Genomic DNA, 24,026 nt, shown 5'->3' with positions numbered 1-24,026 from the left:
GAGTTACCTCTATGTTGCGCTGAAAACATAGTATGAAGTGAGGTCCACAATCGCTCTGAAGTGTCTGTGCACCTGGTGAGTTGGGACAAAACGTCTTCAGTCATGGAAGATAATAAACCTCCTATGATGGCTTGATCTTGAGAGATCCATGAATCATGTGCTGGGTTATCTTCAGTTTTCGCTGCTTCTCCTGTGCCGACAGTGATTTTGGCTGCTGGAGTCTTCATGGTTCCATCAAGGTAACCAAATAATTTCACACCCTTCAGAATCGGGACAACCTGTGCTTTCCAGAGCAGGAAATTGGTTCTGGTGAGTTTGCAGGTTACAACCATGGCAATTTTAGAAGAATTAATGAAATTGGATGTAGAAGAGGAAGCCATGTTGATGCTTGATCTAGGAGAAGATGAAGGGTCGAAAGAAAGAAAAGAATTTCAGAAACCCTAGGGTGAGAGGCTCTGATACCAAGAAGAAAACAGTAATATTTGGGGATGCAATCTCTCGTAGGAGTATATTCATTATATAGATAACTTTACAAAACAGATCCTAAATCAAGGGATCTTTAGTTACAACACTTGAAGAAAATTACAAACACTATAAACTAGTTATCTATATCTTATTTGAATTTTGTTGATTACCCTTTTGTTGACATGTTTTTCTCATGCGGTGAAAATGTCTCTTGCAGTTTGCTTACCGTAGTTTTCCTTTGGGGGTCGATATCATGTTTGTCGTACAGTACGGTGACACGTCAAATACCACACTGTGTGGTATATGGCATACCGTGGAGCTTATGTTGAACAATAAAATGTTTTCTTGGAAAAATTAGCTCGTTTTACAAATGAAATGATTAATAAATTGCCCAAGAGACGTTACATTTCCTCTATTCTAAAATTTTGGAATCTTATTCTATCAAACTTTCAAGGATGTTTCCAAATAGCCTTTCTACGGTTATAAATACTTTTCAGATATTTTAGGCATATTTTGACGTTTCAAATTTTTTGCAAAATTTAACAAAAATAGAATTTATTTGTATATACCCTTATGTACTTTTGAAGGAATTTTTTTTAGTATCAATAAATCTCTCACGCCTATATGAATTCTTGTACAGTGTGTGGATTCAATGGGTGAACACGGACATTATAAGTAGACGGCAGAAACCAAAGCTTTAAAACCAAAAAATCTAAATAAGTTTAATTTGATTAAAAATTGTGAAGCATAAAATTAAGGTCTAAACAAGACAGTTAATATGAAATATTCCTCATTAATCATCAAAGTAGAACTTGCCGATCTTTTACGTCGACAATTGTCTCTTAATTAATAGTTTCAATAATTTTCCTTTCAAAATACAAATTTAATGAGTCACCATTGAAGAAGTCGTCTACCATTATACAGGAAGGCTTGTTTTACCAAAGATTATTGTTAGAAAATGATCACTCAGTTGTAGCTTTAGAAATAAGGAAAATAGACGAAACTGTCTATATAATGTCAAAATTATTTGCTTTTATCTTTATCAACTATGGAAATAATTCTAAAATAGATACTAAATTTCTATGAATGGATGATTAAAATCACACTTGATTTTTAAACAATAAAAATATGGGCATGATGAATAACTTGAATTATCCTTCCTAATAAATGAAAATAATTTCACCAAATGTGATGTTGTCATTGAATTTGATACATGTAATTTTTAAGAGTTTTTGAATTACTTTTTTCCACTTGTTATTTTCTTATATTTTTCATTTTCATAAATTTAAAATCCATATTTTAGTAAAATTTATATATGTAAGGTAATGCAAGGTAGGTCATTCTATTTAATTTCATAGTAAATGTTTTATAATCTTTCAAATCTTCTATATTATATATTAAATTACTTATTTTATTTATTATATCTTTTATATTTATGTAAAACTATTACTTTAAAAAAAATATATAATTCTTATAACTTTAAATTAAACTTTTGCTTTTAATAAACCCGTTTAATTCACGGGTCTCACACCTAGTACTTATGAAATGTTGTTCTTCATGATAAAATGAAGAACAATTATACATATGAAGTTTTTGTTCAAAAAGTTACTATGATTTGTTTATCAATAACTTGAATTAGTTTATTTGCTCATTAATTTTAATTATATTCAAAAAATTAGTATATATACTATAATTATATTATTTGTTTATTATTATCTTAGTAATATATATTTATTATTAATACTATAGATGCATAAAAAATGAAACTCAGTGATTAATTAGATGAACGTAAAAATATTACACATATGGCTTAATTAATGACCTTGATATTTTTTACAGTCCTAACCTATACATGTTCATTATATAATTAGAATAATTAAAAATAAAATAAGTTATTATTTAGATACAAGTTTAATTTGTGTATAAAATAAATAAAATATAGTTAAATATGTGGTAGTGGTTTAGAAGGAAGAGTAAAATCTAGGTAGAAGATGTGGCCGGTGAAGTGATAGTGAGAGTGAATTTTGGTTTGTAAATCATATATTTAAGTTCTGCGAGTGGATTGTTACCGTGTCGTCTCTTTTGTGTCACAAGCGCTTGTAGAAATACACACATAACAGCAATTTAATAGAAATATATTGATTAACATCAATGGAGGGCAACAACAAAACTTATAGCATAACAAGAACACTACAAATAGGAAAAGACAATACAAGGGAAAACAGGGTTTTCCATATTTATTTTAATAATCTGTTTACGGTATATGTTTTTAAATCCCGCTTCACATGTCTCTGGATGAATCTTAGTGTACCCTGCAACAACCAATCACAAAAAATAAATATCAACATCGATTTAAATATCTACCACGATTATTAACAAAGGAAAATGTAAACCTGATTTCTTTCCTAACAAAAGAAAACAGAAACTAATGTTTTTGGGACGATATCAAATGAAAAATACTACGATTTTCGAAAAAAAAAGGCAATATGTTAGGTTGATGTGTCTAGTCGACACTTTATCTAGTTTGGCAGCAAATTAATATTATATCTATTTTGAGACGGAACGATGATGCCTAAAAACATTACGTTTAGAAGATAAAATATAAAAAAATCTATAAATAGGACGACATACTTGGAGCAATCGATGTTGGGGCTGAACTTAAAAGGAAGATTAACACCACACTTTGCTGGAAGGCCAACAGCGTTGCTAGGATTGATACCTGCATACGCTGCTGAAGCAGTTTTCAGGCAACCACAGGCAGTCTTGCGATCGGGGGTTGCTTGAGTGGCAGCCTTCAGACTCTTAAGACCACTGCAACATGGTGCTGGCACTGCACCACCGGTCCTCAGGTAGGCTAGGCATGGCAACATCTTGCTCACCACCTGACCGCAGGTGATAGCAGCCTCTGCATAAGGTGCCGACACCACCATGCAAGCCACTACAACACATAAGATCTTAATTATTGTCACTGCCATAGCTCAAATGTACTATATCAAATTAAATAGAAGCGTAATACAAGATGGGGTTTTTTTTTATGTATATGGTTTTGATGCAAGAAAAAGTTATGGAGGGTACCACATATTTATAGAGATTTCTATGCATGTGGATGTGCGTATGGTTTCATAAAGGCCGTAAATTTTTGATAGTATATTGCATGTTAAATAAATGTTTTATTTTTATAAGAGGAATGAAATACGAATGACTTTTAGTTCATTTAAAATTTTGAGATATAGCTAACATAATTTAAAGATATATAGGGTTAATATTTGGAAACAAAGTTTTTCAAATTGGTTTAAAAGGTTTTTAAAGTTGTTTTCTGGCTTTATAAAGGGTTAATAAATGTTGGTTTTTAAAGTTTTCAAATGTTGGTGTAGGAATATGGGGCTTAAAACTAAAACTCTAGGGCTAAAGTATACATACATACATATTTCTAGGGACCGTTATTGTAAATATGGAGAAAATGAGTGTAACCTATTTAGATAATGTGCTAAAGTAGACATTCATACATATTTCCAGCGACCTTTCCTGGAAATATGGGGAAAATGTGTATAACCCATTTAAAGATCATTGCATTTTTTTTGAACGGCGGGATTATAAGGTAGAAGTTAGTACGAAATCCTTAACGTCTGAATTAAAACTCAAGATCTCCAATCTAAGAAGCAAAACCTCGCAAGTTGGCTACTCTGGCATTGAAAGATCATTGCATTGATCTATGACTACGTTCAACAGGTTTTAATTTGCAATTCTAGTTCCTCTCTTATCTTTACGCATAAACCCATACAAATTCAAGAAACTATTTTCCTTGATCTTTTATTTTTTAATTTCTTCCACAATTTCATCGTAATTATTGGCTATGCTTATACAAATGCACAACAAGTTGTATTAGAGCTGGAAGGGGGGAATATTTGATCGAAGTTTTATGGAGTTCTTGGCTGCGTTTTTTTGGTGATTGATTGAGGTGGGTAGAGATTAATTGAATGGTGTTTCAGTTTTAACTTCACAGTGGATAATTCATGAAAAAATTTCTGCAGCAATTAAGTGAAAAACATGATTGTTTTTTGGTGCATATTTCATGAAAAATTTTCTTTTTTGATCTCGAATCAAGTAGCAAATAGGGTCTAACTCATTATGGTTTTATTGAGTTGTATTTATTTTGGTGATTTAAATCGAAAATAATGTCATCAACAAAGAAATAATGGGTTGTGGTGGAGTTCACTCCAAGAGTTCGATAAAAGTTCTCAAATAAAATAATATTAACATTCTGTATCTAAAACCAAATCAACTCCTATAAAATCAATTTCCCCGATATACTCTCGAATATTATGGGCGTGTTCGACAAAACTAGCTGGTAGCGGGTAGCTTGTAGCTTGTAGCGTTTTGTTAAAAGCTACATGAAGTAGCATTTGGATTTGGAGCATTTTGATTAAACTAAATGCTAGAAGCTTGTAGTGTCAAACGAGACTTTCTGTTTAAAATGGAGCGTTTTGTCAAACGTTAGAAGCTAGAAGCTCTCAAACGCTCCAAAACGCTCAGTGCCGAACACGCCCTCACTACAAAAAAAAATGCTAATTAGTGACCAAAACAAAGTGGTCACCAACAATAGAAGGACTCGTCACTAAACCATTTAGTGACCAAAATTTCAGTCGTCACTTTTCGTCACTATAGGTCCGTCACAAAACCGATTTAGTGACGAAAATATATAAGTAGTCACTAAATAGTGACTAAAATATTTTGGTCACTAAATCAGTAACAACCCGTATCGCCACTAAATGTTGTCACTAATCAAATAAAGTCGTCACTATTTTGTCCCATTAGTGACCATTAAAAAGTCGTCACTATGTTAGTCAATTAGTGACCATACAACGTCGTCACTGGTTTATACGATTAGTGATCATAAAAGGTCATCACCATGTTATTCAATTAGTGACCATACAAAGTTGTCACTGTGTTATTCAATTAGTCACCATACAAAGTCGTCACTGGTTTATCCACTTAGTGACCATAAAAAGTCGTCACTGATTTTGGTTGCTATTTTTTGTATTTAACCCATTTAAGTAGCTAGTCAATGGTAAAAATATACTATGATTCATTTATAAAAATAAACAAAAATTATACTCAATTTTAAAAAAACCCATAATATCTAAAAACGAAAAAGCTTGGGGAAAATTATTTTCCACTTGGCACTATCTAAATTATCATGCAGGTATACATCACACACTCAATAAAACCTTAATACAACTTTTTAGCAAATTTTCCAGTTTTTTCCAATAATTGTCTTTACATTCTCATTATCCTTTCAGCAATATAGATGAAATAGTATTGCAATACATTAATCTATTATTCCTTCAAGTGATGCCTAAACAAAAATGTTATCTCAATCTGCAATACATGTATAAGATTTCAGTTAACAAAATTCACTATTTTTTACTTGACAAAAATCTATCAGTCAAAGAAACTTACAGCAGTCAAATCTTCCTTAGAGCCCTTACTCCAAAAAAGCCACCATCTGTTACTCCAGTGAATTTCACATTCATAATTAGAACTAACCCCTTTACATACTTCATTCCTTATAACTAAATCATTATGAAGAAAGTTTTGACTTAATATAGAACTTAGAAGACAAATGAAACTCACAATTGATTAATCAATATAAAAAAGCTAAAAAATTTAGTGTTTTTTATATTGATACCTGTAACGCGAACCATGGGTTCTCTTCTAGAGATTTTAGTCACATGTGTGCATCATGCATAACAATTGCATGTTTTTGGCACCAATATTTGACTGAAATTTACAAAAAGAGCCAAATCAAGAACATTAATAATAACAAAAAAAAATCAATCAACAATGATATTTATAAAAAAAAATGGAATGTTCGAACCATACTACAAGATAAAACATCTTACTTGAACACATTTACCATTGGAAGATCCTCTTGCAAGAATGTATGAACCAGGCAAAAAGAAAATTAAATACATCATCACATATGACATTCACATTTCACAATATCCTGGCCTATCAAACAATTTAATCAATCAACTCTTAAAAGTAGAACTACTTACATATTCGAATGTGTATAGAAGCAGATTTTGCATATAATCACAAGGATACGCAAGAGATATACAAAATTGAAAGAAAATAACAAGTTGCTCTTATTTATTTCTAATCTTTATGATGTTTTTTCATGTACAAGACACTAAAAACGCTTAAAAATAACAAGTTTTAAATACATATAACCACAAACGTACATGACAGAAATACAAAAATAAAGGTAAGTAACAAATTACTTTTTCTTTATAATCCTAACCTTTATAGTATTTTTTTTTTCATGTAAAAGACATGCAAGATAGCTTCAACTATCAGAGAAACATAGTTAAAAAGGCAAACAGTGTGACTAAAGATCTAACCTCAGGTAGTCTACCAGTAAAATATTTGTAATCTTTCCCAATATTCTTCACAATGTTGTCAAGAAGGTATAGTGACGACAACTTTTAATCACTTAGACCCTAAAAATATTTTCCATGCCAGCAAGTAAAAAAAAGCACTCTCAAATCACATAATTTTAGCTTATAAGAGTGTGAATTAACTTGAAAAAGAAAAAATGATGTTGACATATTAATATATTAGTAACAAGATCAATGTAAATAAGTGAGTATCTTAAGCTTACCAATTTTTTCTGGCTTATAATCATGATGACATACACCAATGACACTACAAATATAGTCAAGTGAATGACAAATTTGAATAAATAAAATTTAAAATGAGATTAAGTTAATCAATTTACTGTTCAAAAAGAAGAGAATGATTAGTAAGTGCTCACCTTATATGTGTACAATTGTACATATAACATTGGCATGTGTTGATTCATCCTAACACAATGCATTGATATCCTGTAGAATGTTGAAGGCACAACCAACACATTGCATTCAGATACACCTCCATAAACTTATGTTATCAAATCAAAGATTTTAGGATATATTCACCGACCTCTTGAGAAACATGAGCCTAATGTCCAGTAAAGTGAATCCATCGGGCAACAATTGAAATCAGACACGCATATTTATGCAGCTAGACTTGAAATCAAACACACCTAAAGCATTATTATATGATTATACATAGATTTATGTCGTCATAATTGCTTGGAGATCAATATAACACAAAGTAGTATTGTATTACAATAAAATCTGAAACAAAAACAGAAACAGAGCTTACCTGAGATTGCGGTCGTCGGCTTAATGATGGAGGCCGATGGATGTCGATCGCGGTCGTCGGCTTGACGTTGGAGGCAGACAAAGGTCTTCCTGACAATGGATGCTGACACCGATCAACTTATCAATGCAAGCGGGCGCCAAAACTCATCAGTGGACAAAGATTGCGAGAGTAAGATCATCAATGGTGGTTCTTCGTGACCGACTGAGAGAAACACCGAAAATGATGAAGCCAGTTGTGGTTGGTTTTACGATGTCGTCTTGATTCGTTCCTGACCAAGAGGGAAATTTGCGATGAATTTGGAAAATTGGTTCAAATCGACGATCGAATGTCTGCACGTAAGCCTAGTAAAAGAATTAAACGTGGGCACATGGATTTAGGGGAAACACAAAGTTAACTTTTCGAAAAGTTATATAAAACACCCTCATCTTTGAATTTATTGATAAATAGACCTGTTGGTTATACATTTCTAATAAAATACGCAATAATATTCAACTAAATTTAACTCTCAAAACGTAATTATTTTAAATGAAATATAATATTTTTGTTTAATTTTCTAGTGACCACTATATTTGGTCATTAATGTTACAATGTTGTGACCATTAATTTTGGTCATTAAGTTTGTATATGAGTGACCATTATTTTTAGTCATTAATATTTGTTATGATATTAAAAAATAATTTTAATTTAGTTTTATAGATTAGTGACCGGTGAGTGACGACTATAACGGTACTGGTCACTAAATTTGTAGCATTGCCAAAATTTAGTGACGACTTAATATATGGTCACTAAACGATGAAGTTAGTAACCAAATTTTAGGTCGTCACTAAAAAATGGTCACTAATAAGCAGTTTTCTTGTAGTGCCTATATCTTTTTGTTGTAGTTTGGAAACCTAACACAAAAAAACGAACACCCCATTCATAAAACCAGTTTCCATAATGCTAATTTAATTTTCTTATTTCTGAAAACATGATGAATAAAACTAATAAATAAGATAATCCCATTCATTAATAGATGCAATAAAAAAGGTAATAAACTATATTTGTTACTCCATTTAAGTTGAGACATCTTGACAGTTTTTCAAATTGAATATACAGTTTTTTAACATACACAACAATTCATTCATTATATAGTTGTACAATACAATATTTTAAAACACTAATTGTTGTGTATGGAGAAAAATTGTTGTGTACGGATCAACTCCTCAAACTAAAGATTTTTACTTCGCAAAAGATTATATAATTAAATAATTTGGTTTTTTAATTCAATTGAGATTTTCTCGTTTTCTAAATAAAAGAGTTTAAATAAAAAATAATAGTTTTTCAGTTAAAATTATGTCGTTTTAAATGGTTCTATACTTAATATTAGGTATATAAGTATATAACAACCACATATTCACTTTTCATATATATATATATATATATATATATATATATATATATATATATATATATATATATATATATATATATATATATCATTGCTATATATAAAAGTCTTAATTTTCAGGTTCCTCCAAAATCAAATTTACAGGGTTCTTTTGGCGCCACGTAGTCGGCCTTCTGAACGACACAATATATCAAATTCAATTCACACTGCCTCCTTCAAGTGTCATATATCAATTCATCACATACCTTTGTCATCTTCAAGTCCTCATATACTTTTCATCTCAAACGTTGAAGATGGTCGGTCGTTGAATAGAAGAAGTATGGATATTAACATCGTCTCACCTTCCGTCATGTCGTATTCACGTTACCCTTCGGAAATCTGGAATCACACGCTATTATCCTTCTCCTGCTTCTCTTCAAGAAAAACTCCGACTAAATCCTCTACACAAAAAACCTAATTGGGATGCTACGGGTTTCTCTGCAATAAAAATTCGGATTAAATCTTCCATGGGTATCGTCACTTTTTTAATTTGGGCTCCCCTAAATCCGCCAAGAAGCACAGATAACCTCAGAATTAATCCACCGATTCTCTTTTTCCGACGGTTAATTTTCGTCCGGATGTTGATTGGTTAGTGATTCATTGGTCTCCGTCTTCCTATATCAACAATTACCAACCATCAGAACCTTAATCTTCAGTCATCAACAACAATTGACAGTTGTCCATTATGATTAAGGTGGGTTTGATTATGTGAATTTTAGGGGGTTTTTTATTTATTTATAGTTTTGTACATTTTCTTTCTACTTATAGGTTCCATTTTCCATCTCATTAGTTCCGTTTTCCATCTGATTAGGTGTTGTCTTTTTCACTTCTGCTTCCTTCTCATGCAGTCGGCCATCAATTACAAATCACAACTCTTCCCTTCTTAAGTTAATTAACTGTCATCCTAATTTATTTGTAATTTATCCGGTCCTCTTCTTAGTTGTTGTACTTTATTCTTCTTGAAACTCACAACAGATAACTGACGAACCAAACAAGAACAATCTGGGAGGGAGGGTGTGGGGGAATGAATGGGAAACATAACACAATATCTTTTTTATTTATATTTTCCATTGCCTTTTATTCGTCTTCAAATGCCCCTTTTTGTTTTACAACTTGAACTACATGTAAATTATATGTTGCGGAGATGGAATTATTGAGGCAGTGGTCAACAAACCCTTTAGCCATCAAGGTAATTACTTACTTAATTCTATGCTTAATTTGTGATTTTATTGTTTATTAAGGAATAAGATATGTATATTATCTTTTATATATTTGGAATGTTTCCCTGTAATTACTCAGCCATCTACAGCTGTATTTTCCCTGTAAACCTTCCTATTTTATCCCCTATTCTTGTATTCTTTGGCTATTTAAGCCACTCCTTGTATGTGCATAAAAAGTATCAATTCAAGCCTATATCTCTGTTTATATGGTATCAGAGCTACCCTGCTCTCACAAGATTTGATCCTCTTCCTATCTTCTCAAATAAAACCCTTAACCATCAATTAGGGTTCATCGATGGCCACCAAAAACAACATTCACATTACCGCTGCTACTCATCTAACCATCAAAGTCACACCCAATAATTACCCTTTATGGAGAAAACAAGTCGAATCCACTTTTATCAGTCTTGAACTTGATAACCACATCATCGGCCCCTCTGTTCAACCTTCAACAACAATCACTGACAAGGAAGGAAAAAAATAACAAATCATGATTACTTACCATGACATCGCAGAGATCAAATGATATTATTCAGTGCTATGTTGGGGAGCTGTTCAGACTCGATACAACCACTCATCTCGTCTGCAGCTACATCTTGAGAAGCATGGACTCGGCTACACTCAAGCTTTGCCTCATCCTCAAGGTCCAAAATTATCTCATTAAAGTCCAAACTTGCCAAGAACCCTAAAGGAACTTGATCCATCTTAGAATTCCTTCAAGAAACGCGGGCCATTGCTGATGATTTAGCACTAGCACAAAGCCTTGTCTCTGAAGAGGACCTCATGGTCCACATTCTTTCACAACTTGGTGAAGAATATAGTACCATTGTTGCTGCTATCAAGGTACGAGACAACCCCCTGTCCTACCCCGAGCTCTTTGACAAACTCACAAATTATGAAAGAGCCCTCAAGGATATACCTTCAACCCTTGACTCAACTCCAGTCACTGCCAATTACACTTCCCGTCAACAGGGATCCAATAATCGCACATACAACAACTCTTTCTCTAGGAACAACACCCGACCTTTTCCCTCTCACATGTCAAAAGGAACACCCCAATCTCAATGGTCAAATAATAACTCCTATGGCCATCGTACCAACAAAAACAATCACTTATGTCAGTATTGTAACATTCCAGGGCACCTTACTAAGGACTGTCAAAAACTTGCTCGATTTCTAAGGAAGAACAATGTCATCACTGACCTTACAAAATCAACAACTCCAATTGCTAATGTTACCACGTCGGCCCCAGGATCTCCGTCCTGGCTTTTTGATACTGGTGCATCCAATCATATAAACTCTGACAAAAATACCCTTCACAGCGTATCAAAGTATGGAGGTGCAGATGAAATAGTCCTTGGAGATGGTTCAGGTTTACCTATAACACACACTGGCAACACATACATCTCTACACCTCACAAAAAATTATTGTTATCTAATGTGTTACATGTTCCTAAATTACACATAAATCTAGTATCTGTCTCTGAATTATGTGATACTAACTTGGTTTCGCTGCAATTCTTTCCATCTCATTTCTTTGTAAAGGATCTATGCACGGGGGCGCGTCTAATGCGAGGAGATAAAACTAATGGAGTTTACCATACACGGTTACATCCCAAGCTCCACATCCATGCTACTCTCAAGAACTCACCACTCACACTCCATCACAAACTTGGTCATCCATCTCGTCAAGTCTTCAAGACTCTGATCTCTAAGCTAGGTTTTAATACAAATATTGCTTCTGATGTTCATTGTCCTTCGTGCTCAATCAATAAAAGTCATAAATTACCTTTTGGTCCAAATTCTTTTGTTGCAACCGAACCACTACAACTCATTTATGATGTCTGGGGACCAGTTCAACAATCGATTGACAAATACACCTATTATGTCATTTTTGTTGATTACTTCACCAAGTATGTCTGGATGTATCCTAAGAGTCATAAAAATGATGTTGCAAAACTCTTTCCTCGGTTCAAACTACTTGTAGAAAAATACTTCCAATATCCCGTTATCTCCTTATTTAGTGATAATGGTGGAGAATACCAAGGTCTCCTCCCATTCCTTCAATCTCATGGAATCTCTCATTACACCACTCCATTATATACACCGGAACAAAACGGTATAGCCGAGCGCCGCCACCGACATATAGTTGAAATGGGCCTTACGCTCCTACATCATGCCAACTTGCCATTATCCTTCTGGTCACATTCCTTCCAAACAGTCGTGTACCTTATAAACAGACTTCCTACTCCTATTCTCCAAAACAAATCTCCATATGAGTGTCTTTTCAATCAAACACCAAACTACTCCAAACTACAGCCTTTTGGTTGCCTATGTTACCCGTGGCTTCGTCCCTACACAACATCCAAGCTTCAACCCGGATCAACCCCATGTCTATTCCTTGGATATTCCTCCACCAAGTCAGCATTCTAATGCTATGATCTTCAATCAAAACGACTATACCGCTCCCACCATGTCGATTTTATCCCTGATCAGTTTGCATATCATAAGCAACCCCTCCATCAATCACTTCGTACACCAGACATCTTTCTCACCTCTCCTATCTCCTCTCCCATAGAAACATCACCACGACCAATGAATACAACCATCTCTCCGGATTCATCTCCACCCACTTCACCTCCACCAATAATCGAAATAAATGACTCACGATCACCTATATTTGATGACCCACCATCCTCCCCTACCTCAACGTCATCACCCATCTATGCATCCTCTACAACCACCTCACATGTTGCTCCTCCCCCTCCATCTCCACAACAACCTCGTGACACCTGACCAAGAAAACTCAACTCTAAATACTATAACCCTTCCTTTGTTAATACATCCACACTTCATCCGATTCCATCCTCTATTGAACCTACAACTCATACCCAAGCCCTCAAAGATCCACAGTGGCGTCAAGCCATGGATCAAGAATTTAATGCTCTAATGCAAAATGGCACATGGGAACTGGTTCCTAAATCATCTCATTCCCCAATAGGCTGTAAATGGATCTTTCGCATTAAAAGACATCCAGATGGACCCATTGCTAAATACAAAGCCCGACTCGTAGCCAAAGGGTTCCTTCAACAACATGGCAAGGACTATTTTGACACCTTTAGTCCAGTCACGAAACCAGTCACCATTCGTACAGTCCTCTCTATAGCCCTCTCTCACAACTGGCCGCTCTGACAACTTTATGTCAACAATGCCTTCCTCCACGGTACTCTTCATGAAGAGGTGTTTATGAACCAACCACCGGGATTCATCCATCCTCAATTCCCATCTCACATTTGCAAATTACAAAAATCAATATATGGCTTGAAACAAGCACCACGAGCTTGGTACACTGAACTCACCAATTTCCTTCTCTTTGTAGGTTTTCAAAAGTCTAGAGCTGATCCAACTCTTTTTATCTACAACCATAACGGTCTCTTGAGCTACCTTCTGGTCTATGTAGATGACTTTGTCCTTACGGGCAACAATAACGCCTTTCTTGATACCTTTGTTGCAACCTTAGCCCAATGTTTCTCTATCAAAGATCTTGGTTCTCTTCACCACTTTCTTGGAGTTGAATTCATACCCACATCCCATGGCTTATTTTTTTCCCAACATAGATACATTCAAGATCTCTTGGAACACTTTCACATGGATGGAGCAAAGGATGTGACCACTCCCTTGAACTCCTCAGTTTCTCTAAAGCTGCACGACGGGTCTGCCAGTGTTGATCCAACTCCCTACCGCAAGTTAGTTGGTTCTCTTCAATACTTGGCCTTTACGAGACCCGACATCTCATTTGTTGTGAGTAAATTGTCACAATTCATGCACGCTCCCTCAGAGCTTTATTGGCAATCATTAAAAAGAGTTCTCCGATACTTAAAAGGTAATATTCATCATGGCCTATTTTTCAACCGGGGTACCTCTCTGACACTCAAATCCTTCTCTAATTCTGACTGGGGAGGAATTGAATGTGGTGGTCGCTCCACCATGGCTTACCTATTGTTTCTTGGTTCAAACATTATCTCATGGAGGTCCGCACGTCAAAAATCTGTTCCCCGGTCATCTACTGAAGCAAAATATAAAGCGTTAGCCAATGCTGAATCTGAAGTCTTATGGGTTCACAACCTCCCGATAGAATTAGGACTTCATTCCTCACAGCCACCTACACTCTATTGTGATAACATAGGTGCCACATACTCATGTGCCAATCTTGTCTATCACTCTCGCATGAAACATGTGGCTCTAGACTATCACTTTGTCCGGGAGAAAGTTACAGATGGCTCACTGATTGTTCATTACATCAATTTCTTTGATCAGTTGGCAGATGCATTGACGAAACCACTTTCTCGTGGTCCTTTCCAAAGACTTCGTTCCAAGATTGGAGTTTCCAATGGAACCTCCATCTTACGGAGGCGTATTAAGGAATAAGATATGTATATTATCTTTTATATATTTAGAATATTTCCCTGTAATTACTCAGCCATCTACAACTGTATTTTCCCTGTAAACCTTCCTAGTTTATCCCCTGTTCTTGTATTCTTTGGCTATTTAAGCCACTCCCGGTATGTGCATAAAAAGTATTAATTCAAGCCTATATCTCTGTTTATACTGGTCAATGTTATTTGTTGAAGTGCTCTCTTTCCTTCACTTTTTATTGCTTAATTGATAACATCATATTAAAATTTACAATCTTTAGCTTTACGGATTCAATTCTGTGAATAGAAACCATGAAGTTTGTTTAGAAGTCTTAAAATCCATTTGCAGAGAGGGTTTTAGAATTGGAATTAAGATGGTGACGACCCTTATCTGTCACCGCCCTCATATTATTTTTGTTTTTAAAAAATCATTTGTTCTTCTCTCCCTTTTGTGTTGCATGTAATTATTTTGGCATGAGTATTAGGTTTCACCCAACTCTAATGATTTAGGGTTTATAATTATGATTACAATTTTGGGAGAGCGTCTTGTTTACTTCCCTTTAATTATCATTAAATATTTTGATGCATTTTAACTAATTTTGTATCATGATTTCTTTGAATTTCTATTAACGTTAGTTCAACACTTCATCATTCTTGTTGAACAAATAAAGAAGGGAAGTTCTGAAGACATGTGGTCGCTAGTGAATAATAGATTGAAATGGTGGATAACATAAATAGAATGGATATGGGATTTTAAATAGAATTTAATATGGTATGAAGTTGATAACTAAAAATATGAATTACTTTTAATTGAATTTTGATTTCATTTTTCCTCTGTTGGTGGTGATTGGGGGTATGGGGTAACATGGCAAAGGAAGGTATAGAAGATGGTCACCAAAATCTTCAAATTGGAAAAAGTGAAACGTAAACTTTTATTGAATTCTTTATCAAGACTTCCCAAATTGATAAGCATTTTGTTGAAAGCATAACATTACCAATTTTGTTCATGTTAGACTTATCAATCTTGAAACTGAAAGGTAAATTGCTTAACATTTAAACAAATTGTAGCTTTTTTTTCTTTTCCTTTTGCGACGCTGTAGTGAGTATAAGTGATATAGAGCAATTTTTTTGGCATTGTTTGATGAATTTATAATACTGAAAGGATCAATGCTACTAACCAATAAACATCAAAAGGATATCGTATGTTTTTTGTTTGCTCTTTGAATTAAGGTAAATACTCATAGCATATGTTTTAGTGGAGATGGAGGCTAAAAAAACACACTTGAATCTCCAAACATCCTTATATTCTTTTTATGTTGATACTTAATATGCCCCAAATTCCCTTTATCTGATATTTGGAACTAACTTATATTTATGGTTAAGTGATTTGTAACAGATTTATTGGAAATGAAGTTTTATCTCGATTAGACATTTTCCTTCCTAAATAAGCTCCTGTCATTGCAGCAAAGCATTAGTGAAGGTGAACTTTCTACAACATCATAAGTTTTCAATTTTTTTATTAATTGAAATTTTGTTATGATGATTATCAAATTTACATTTTGTTGTTTGCCATATTTTCCCCAGGCTTCCAATTTTGGGTGATTTTATGTCTGTTTTTTTTTTTGCCCTCGGTTGGTGATCATCTCGGAGTTAGGATTCCAATATAGAGTTTTTTATCGTGATTGCACACAAAATATAATATCCTAACCTTGTATTGTTTCGAGTGATGGAAGAAGGTATTTGTTTCCCATGGCATCACAAGTGATTTTTCTTAGTTTACTTTAGTGTCATAAACTTAAAATTGTTATTAGATTACTTTAGAGATTGCCGTCAGTAGTAGTTATTTGACCTATTATTGCTGTATGCAACAACTTCATGCTTTTGAATTTTATCAATTGATTTCTAGACAAGCTCAAATGTTTATCAAATCAAGCAAAATAATCATGGCTATTTTTGTGATTTTCTCTATTGTTAATGTGGGGAAATAGTTCAATATTTAGGAAAACAATCTCTCTCTCTCTCTCTCTCTCTCTCTCCACCATATATATATGGGCGTGATCGGAAAAAATTAGCTGGTAGCGGTTAGCGGGTAGCGTTTGATTTTGGAGCGTTTTCTTGAAAGCTACTTCGTGTAGCTTTTGATTTTGGAGCGTTTTGTTTAGGTTAAAAGGTAAACGCTCCAGCCGCCGAATGAGATTTTTTGTTTTATACTAGCGTTTTCTTAAAAGTTAGAAGCCAGAAGCCCCCAAAACACTGCGTGTCGAACACGCCTTATGTCTTTTCAGAGTTTGAATATCTACATAGCGTTGTAGGGTAGAATAATTACTTAATTTCTATGAATCTTATGTTGTGAATATGATATTAATCAAAGAGATTTGTAGATGTTAAAAAAGAAAGAGATGGTAAGCCTTTTGTTGTATAAACATATTATCAGTTGACTTATTTTGGTTGTTAGCTGGTTTTTCATATTCATTATGCAACAAGAAACCGAATGACGCTAGGATTTCTATTTCTTATGAGTTTCAGAGCTCTTCATCAACTCAACAAGGGGAAATGACGAATAACTTGCATAATCAAGCATATTATCAATGTTTCATACCTATGAATGTTTACAACAATCTTGCAAAAAATATGAAGCCAACTATCGTTTACTTGTGGCAAAACAAGACTATACTTCCATTTTGTTTTTCTTATAAAAGCTTTGGCATTGAAAATCCACACACATAAAGCAGAAAATCCTCACATTTTGGTTAGTATCGCATTATACTTTAGCTTATAGAAAAAGAAATACCATTACCCTACATGGTTTGTGCTTAGCACGAGCCTCGAATTTTTCTAATATATATATATATATATATATATATATATATATATATATATATATATATATATATATATATATATATATATATATATATATATATATATATAAAGGAAACATTTTTCTTTTCACTACATCCATTTGAGACTTTCATGTATTTTTTCTTTCACCACATTCATTTGAAACTCCAACAACTTTTCAATTTCTTTATAATAATAATTAGACAAAATTGCAAAAATGGTCCTTATGGTATGCAAATTTTTAGGGTTTTAGTCCAAACCTCGAGTTTTTTGGATTCATGGTCCTTTTGAAGTGGCTTGTATGTGAAAATAGTCTCTCTAAAAATTGAAATGACTATAATACCCTTGATGTATTTATTTTTCATTTTTCCTTCATTTTTTTTTTTAAATTTAATATTTATCTGTTTAATTTAACAATTACAAAAATAATATAGGGCTCTCTCTCTCTCTCTCTCTCTCTCTCTCTCTCTCTCTCTCTCTCTCTCTCTCTCTCTCTCTCTCTCTCTCTCTCTCTCGTCTATTAGCATCGAATGTTATTTTAGCCACCGCCACCATTAGTGGCTACTGTTCATCTGCCACTATCCGCCATAGCAAAAGCTTAAACTTTCCAAAATCAAGAACCTACAAAAGCTTCATATAACTAAACTTTTGTTGAACATATACTACAACAGCAAGTAGAATTGCAGTTACAGGAATCCCAATACTCCTAAACTTTATATAAAAATCAAGATGCAGGTTCACAAACTCATAATCCTTAGAAAAAATATGGTTTCAAGATTGGGATTCGAATGTAATCATAAACAGAAGTCGAATCACGGTTAACTCGATAAAAACTCAGAGCTTTCAAAACCCAAAACTTGAAAAACCCTTCCTTATCGCCTCCACCGCCATCTCTCCTCTTATCCCCTTCCCAAACGGCTTACCCATTAACGCCACCACTCTTTCCATTGTTTCAACCTCTTTCTCAATCAAACCTTCTATGCATTTTCCCCCAACTAGAAAAAGCCAAAATCACATGAAAAAATCTACATCAAAACATAGAGAATGGAGAAGGGAGATGTGGTGCCCGAAGTGAATATCGGTAGGGCTGTAGTTGGGTGACGGTTAAAGTTAAACTAAACAAGTAAACAACATCGATTTAGGCTTTCTCCTTACGTTTCTGGATAAACGCGATTTGGGGTTTTTCTACCCAATTCAAAACAGAAAGAAATGAGAAGTGAGATGTGGTGGTGGCCGGCAATCTCTTAACAAGAGGTGTAAATGGTGGTGGATAAACTTCCAATAGCAGTTTTTGATTGCATTCTTGGCTCCCAATCTTTCCTTGAGCATTAAACAGTCAAGGTTGATGATTAGTGATGTTGATTTTATGTAGATGGAGATGGGTTCATATCCTCTTTAATATGAGAGAGAGAGAGAGAGCCAGAGAGAGAGAGAGACCATTTATTAATTTTTAATTGTTAAAATAAATAAATAAATATTAAACTAAAAAAATGAAAGGAAAATGAAAAATAAATACCTAAGGGTATTATAGTCATTTCAATTTTCGAATGGACTATTTTCACATACAAACCACTCCAAAAGGACCATGAATCCAAAAAACTTGAGGTTTGGACTAAAACCCCAAAAAATTGCATACCACAAGGACATTTTTTGCAATTTTGTCTAATAATTATAAGTTGGTTAATAAAGTTAAATAAATATCAAACCTAAAGTGTAATCATATATAAACTAAATTTCAATATTAAAATGATATCTTTACTTCTATATATAAAAATTATGTTTTTTTAACTTTTAACATATTATACTTAATTTATTAGTTTTTATATATTATTGGATGTAAACCATTATCATTTTAAAGATACAATTTTGGAACAATTTGTATAAAATATTTAATTTATTAATTTGAATATAACATTACAAGGTCAACCTAAATATAAATTTTAGTTGAACTTAAATAACCCAAAGAATATTTTGTAAATAGATGAAAGTGACTAATTGTATTGTCTTTCAATAATGATCATAAGTTGGTTAATAAGGTTAAATAAATATCAAACCTAAACTGTAATCATAAATATATACTAAATTTCAGTTTTAAAATAATATCTTTATTTCTACTTAAAAAGTTATGTCTTTAGCTTTTAACATATTATAATTAATTTATTATATTTAATATCTTGTTGTATGTAAACCATTATCAATTTAAAACTACAATTTTTGAACAGTTTTGACGAAATACTTAAATTCTTAATTTAAATATAATATTATAACGTCAACTTAAATATAAATTTCAGTTCCACTTAAAAAAACCAAAGAATATTTTGTAAATAGTTAAAAGTGATAAATTGTAGGGATAAATGTAAAAACTAAATTGTAATCTCAATTTAACTAAACTATTTCCTAAAAATATTTTTATAATCGTTAAAAGTTTTCAAACAAGTAGCTTAAAATAACTTACAATAACAATAGTTAAAAATAACTCTATATAAATGATTATATTGTTACCTTTAAAAAAAACAATGGTTAATGTTTTAAATAATTATAATGATATAAATTAAAACGTTAAGCAAATAAATTTTAAAAAATTAATTAACAATAACAACTATAAATAATATTAAACCGTATACTTGTATAATCGTTAAAAGTTTTCAAATAAGTAGCTTAAAATAACTACCAATAAGAATAATTAAAAATAACTCTATATAAATGATTATATTGTTACCTTTAAAATCAAAAACAATGTCTGATGTTTTAAATAATTATAATGATAGAAATTAAAATGTTAACAATATAAATCTTAAAAAATTAATTAACAATAACAAAACTATAAATAACATTAAGTCATATATTATATTTAATTTTATTCATGAGTAGCGGGTAGAAGTCAATCAAACAGTTGAGATTATACAGTTATAATAGATGTATATATTATCATATATTTCAAAATAATCAATATAATATATCAATTTAGTATACGAATTATTATATCAAATTTTACAACAACGTTATTGTTATATTTAAAAAAAACATATATTTGTAAAGATTTCAACTATATAGTGTTGGATTAGTGTCTAAGTCCATAACTATATTTGGTATGTACTTGACCCGACCCGGCATGGTCCATTTGGGTTGCATGGCATCATGCATTTGTATAGACTAAAATGAAAGAAATAACACTTAAGGTTTGGTGATATATTATAAGTTCTAATATATTAATAAGATTATTTAATTAGTATTGATCAAGAAGTAATTTGGAATTAATTAAGCGATCAAAAGGAGACTAATTAAATATATGGGTTGATTGTGTAAATCATCCATACTTGTATAGTGGGCTAATGCTCCATGGACTATTAAGTTGGGCTAAAACCCATAGGATGCTCCATGGTGTTTTGTACCCATGGATCATGGAAATGAAAGGCCATGACAATTAGGGTTTACATGGTGAAACCGTAATTGTGAAAACTGTAATTGTGACACACTATATAAGCATCTTATTCTTGTCAAAATCGGTCACCATGAGAGACTATGAAGGAATGGTGAGGGCTAGCCGATTTTATGAAGTGTATCATTTCTCTCTAAGTTATTCCAAGTGCATTTGATGTTGTGTGAACCATTTGAGGTGTCAAACTTGGGGCACTAGGCTCTCGAGCTTCATGAAGTCAAGCTACATCAACAAGGTATGTATTTTATATATTTTATTACCCAAGTATCAAGAAATTGTATGCTAGTTAGGGTAATACCTTGGAATATTCATATTTGCATGTATAATTGAGAAAGCATAGGTACAAGGTATTTAGGGTTGCATGTACACCATAGGAGTGTTAGAATGCTCAAAACCCAACAGTGGTATTAGAGCCTAGGCTTGTTTTCTTGTTATACTTGCAGAATCTGCTTAAAAATCGAAGTTTTTTTGATGTCTGGGCAACTGACTCGGCGAGTCCATCAGGTGACTCGACGGATTCCATGCCTTAAAAGTGTTCAAAACAATCCAACTCATCGAGTTGGTTCATTCACTCGACGAGTTGGACCCCCAAACAGCATATCTTCGATTGTTTTGGCTGGAAATGGACTAGGAACATTACCCTAAGCTGTTTTCCAACGTATAAACCTGTTTTTGATGTGGTAATGTTCATGCTAATCCAAATTTAAAGATAATTGTCAATAAATTCATGTTCTGTATTAGTTTAAGTTTTAGGCTAATTACATGAAAAAGTTTGATTTGAATTATCTTGTTCTTATGAGTTGCTTAGATTAATAGAAAAGTTATGTGAAATTGTTGTTTTCAATCCAAATTAATCTAAGAGTTGATTCTAAAATGTGTTTTTGTAACTTGTCCTCAAGTTATATGAATAGTCACATTTAAGATTCATAAAACTCATAAATATTTCCATAGGTTATGAATAAAGTAAAGTCACATTCTTTTAATAGTTTAAAGTCTTTCATAACTTGTCCTCAAGTTATGGAACTTAAAGAGTTTTTGGATTAAAACTACTTTAAACACATAAGTTATGGAATTAAATTGATTTGAATAGTTTCAAAACTTGCCCTCAAGTTTAGGAATTTGAAAAGTTTTCCCTTATGAATACTTTAATTCCAAGTTAAGCACTTAGAATTTTAAAAGTTAAAATTCAACCCTTAACTTTATAATATTATAAGTTAATAATATATATATATATATATATATATGTATGTATAAGAGCAAGTCGTCTTACCATTAGTAGTCCTCATTCACGAAGCCGGTCTATAAGGGGGTATAAGGTTACTGCCTATAAAATGGCAGTTTAATGGGTGTTCACTCTCACCCACCGCTTCCTTGACTAGTGGAGGGTCGTTAGTGGAACAGGTAGGACAATGACTGGAATTCTCCCTTCATTAAAACTATTAATGATAAATATAAAGTAACTAAAATGTTTTTATAATTCTCAATCTTAGTTACTTTAGCAAAATGTGAATAATGTGCTAATCCATGAAATTACACTTTGCACTTTGCTTAAGTCGGTTAGTGGAGCGTGTGTGGTTAACCGGCACACTAGTTACACTTAACAAGGTAGACAAAGGGTAACTTAATATTTATCATAGTATCGGTGGAGTGCGTGTGGTTAACCGGCACATCGATTAAGGGGTAAATATTAAGGGTACCAAGTAATTTTCATGGTTACTTCACACCTTGTTTTGTGATCCTCGGCATCCCAGTCACAAAACCTGAAGGGCACACTCGAGATTGAAACATGCCATTGAACAGTTCAATGAATCTCAAAAGATCTAGGAGTTTCAAATCCAATTAAAAACCTAATAGTTTGTTTCGTTTTTCATGGTGGAAATTGGTGAATCGTCATTCACCTACCTTCAAATATTCTATAGCTTGGATTACGGCATCCCTCTTCCAAGTTATAAAATATTGTGTTGGGTCCTACCCTTAATATTTCTTATTTGGCATTATATTATGGACTTTAAATCAACTATCTTGAATATCTCCCAAAATATTTCTGGTATAGACATTTATGATCTTCCCAAAACTCTTGGAAAAAGCTTTCCTAATAAAGATGATGTCCCGGATATCATTCTTCACTCCCTCCACCTCCTCCAATTATGTTCCCTAACCCACAAGTTCATGGTCACTCAAGCCCTAATGGCAAGCAAGGTCTGTGTGTGCTCACATCTTGGAGATGAAGTCACATATTGACAAGCCGGGAGAGTTGGGTGTCAAACTCTTAAGAAAGTTGGTTGTTCAATCACTTTCTAAGTCACATAGTGAGTTACCTCTGGGACTACGATGAAATAGACTATGACGTGACCCTTAATGATCTTATCTATTTGCTTGGTGCTGCTGAATTAGCAATGATTTGGAGCTTTGGTAAAGCAAATTTGATTAGTAGATCAACTTCCCAATGTACCATGGACATTGACAATGGTAACATTGAATATTTAAAAAAGCCTTCTTTTCCCAAGGAAAGAGATTGACCATAGTTAACTCGGTTGACCAAATGGTAATGAGAAAGGCAAGTCTGCAATAGTCCCATGTACCATTCCCTATGAGTCCAGGAAGGGGCATTGATTGCAAAACTGCCTATTTATCTGAAAGATCATAAGGTTGATCAAGTCAAGATGTTTGACTCTACTTCAAGTAAAGTCCACTATCTAACTCGGTTAAGAATCTATTCTGAAATTCTTATTACATGATGTGATTGGGTCACATGTTTATGTTTTAAGAATCAAAGGAAAAGTGAAGGAAACTTAAAGAAGGAGTATGCTAAATCTGACCGCGAAGATGGATTTCTATCGCTTGATTGAAGATCGGATTCTTGAGCTACTCTTAGGAGTTATGATAGATTGCTAGGAAACATGTAATAACATAGTTTTCATTTAAAGTTGCATTGTAAGGAAAAAAGTTTTCCGCATTTTATGAATAAATAAAAGTTTGTTTTACTTTATTTTATATCTCCTCGCAATGGC

General features: G+C 33.0%; 1 pseudogene; it reads right to left on the bottom strand.

Moving 5' to 3' along the window:
* Positions 1 to 3,012: 3,012 nt before the first annotated feature.
* On the bottom strand, positions 3,013 to 3,440 carry LOC145075633 (non-specific lipid-transfer protein Lac s 1 pseudogene; annotated as a pseudogene).
* Between the last annotated feature and the right edge of the window lie 20,586 nt (positions 3,441 to 24,026).

Source organism: Lactuca serriola, chromosome 9 (assembly GCF_051521515.1).
Source record: "Lactuca serriola cultivar US96UC23 chromosome 9, Lser_US96UC23_V15, whole genome shotgun sequence".
In the NCBI taxonomy this organism is placed as follows: Eukaryota; Viridiplantae; Streptophyta; class Magnoliopsida; order Asterales; family Asteraceae; genus Lactuca; species Lactuca serriola.
The sequence above is the reverse complement of the archived record's forward strand: the minus strand, read 5'-3'. Positions and strand labels throughout refer to the sequence as shown.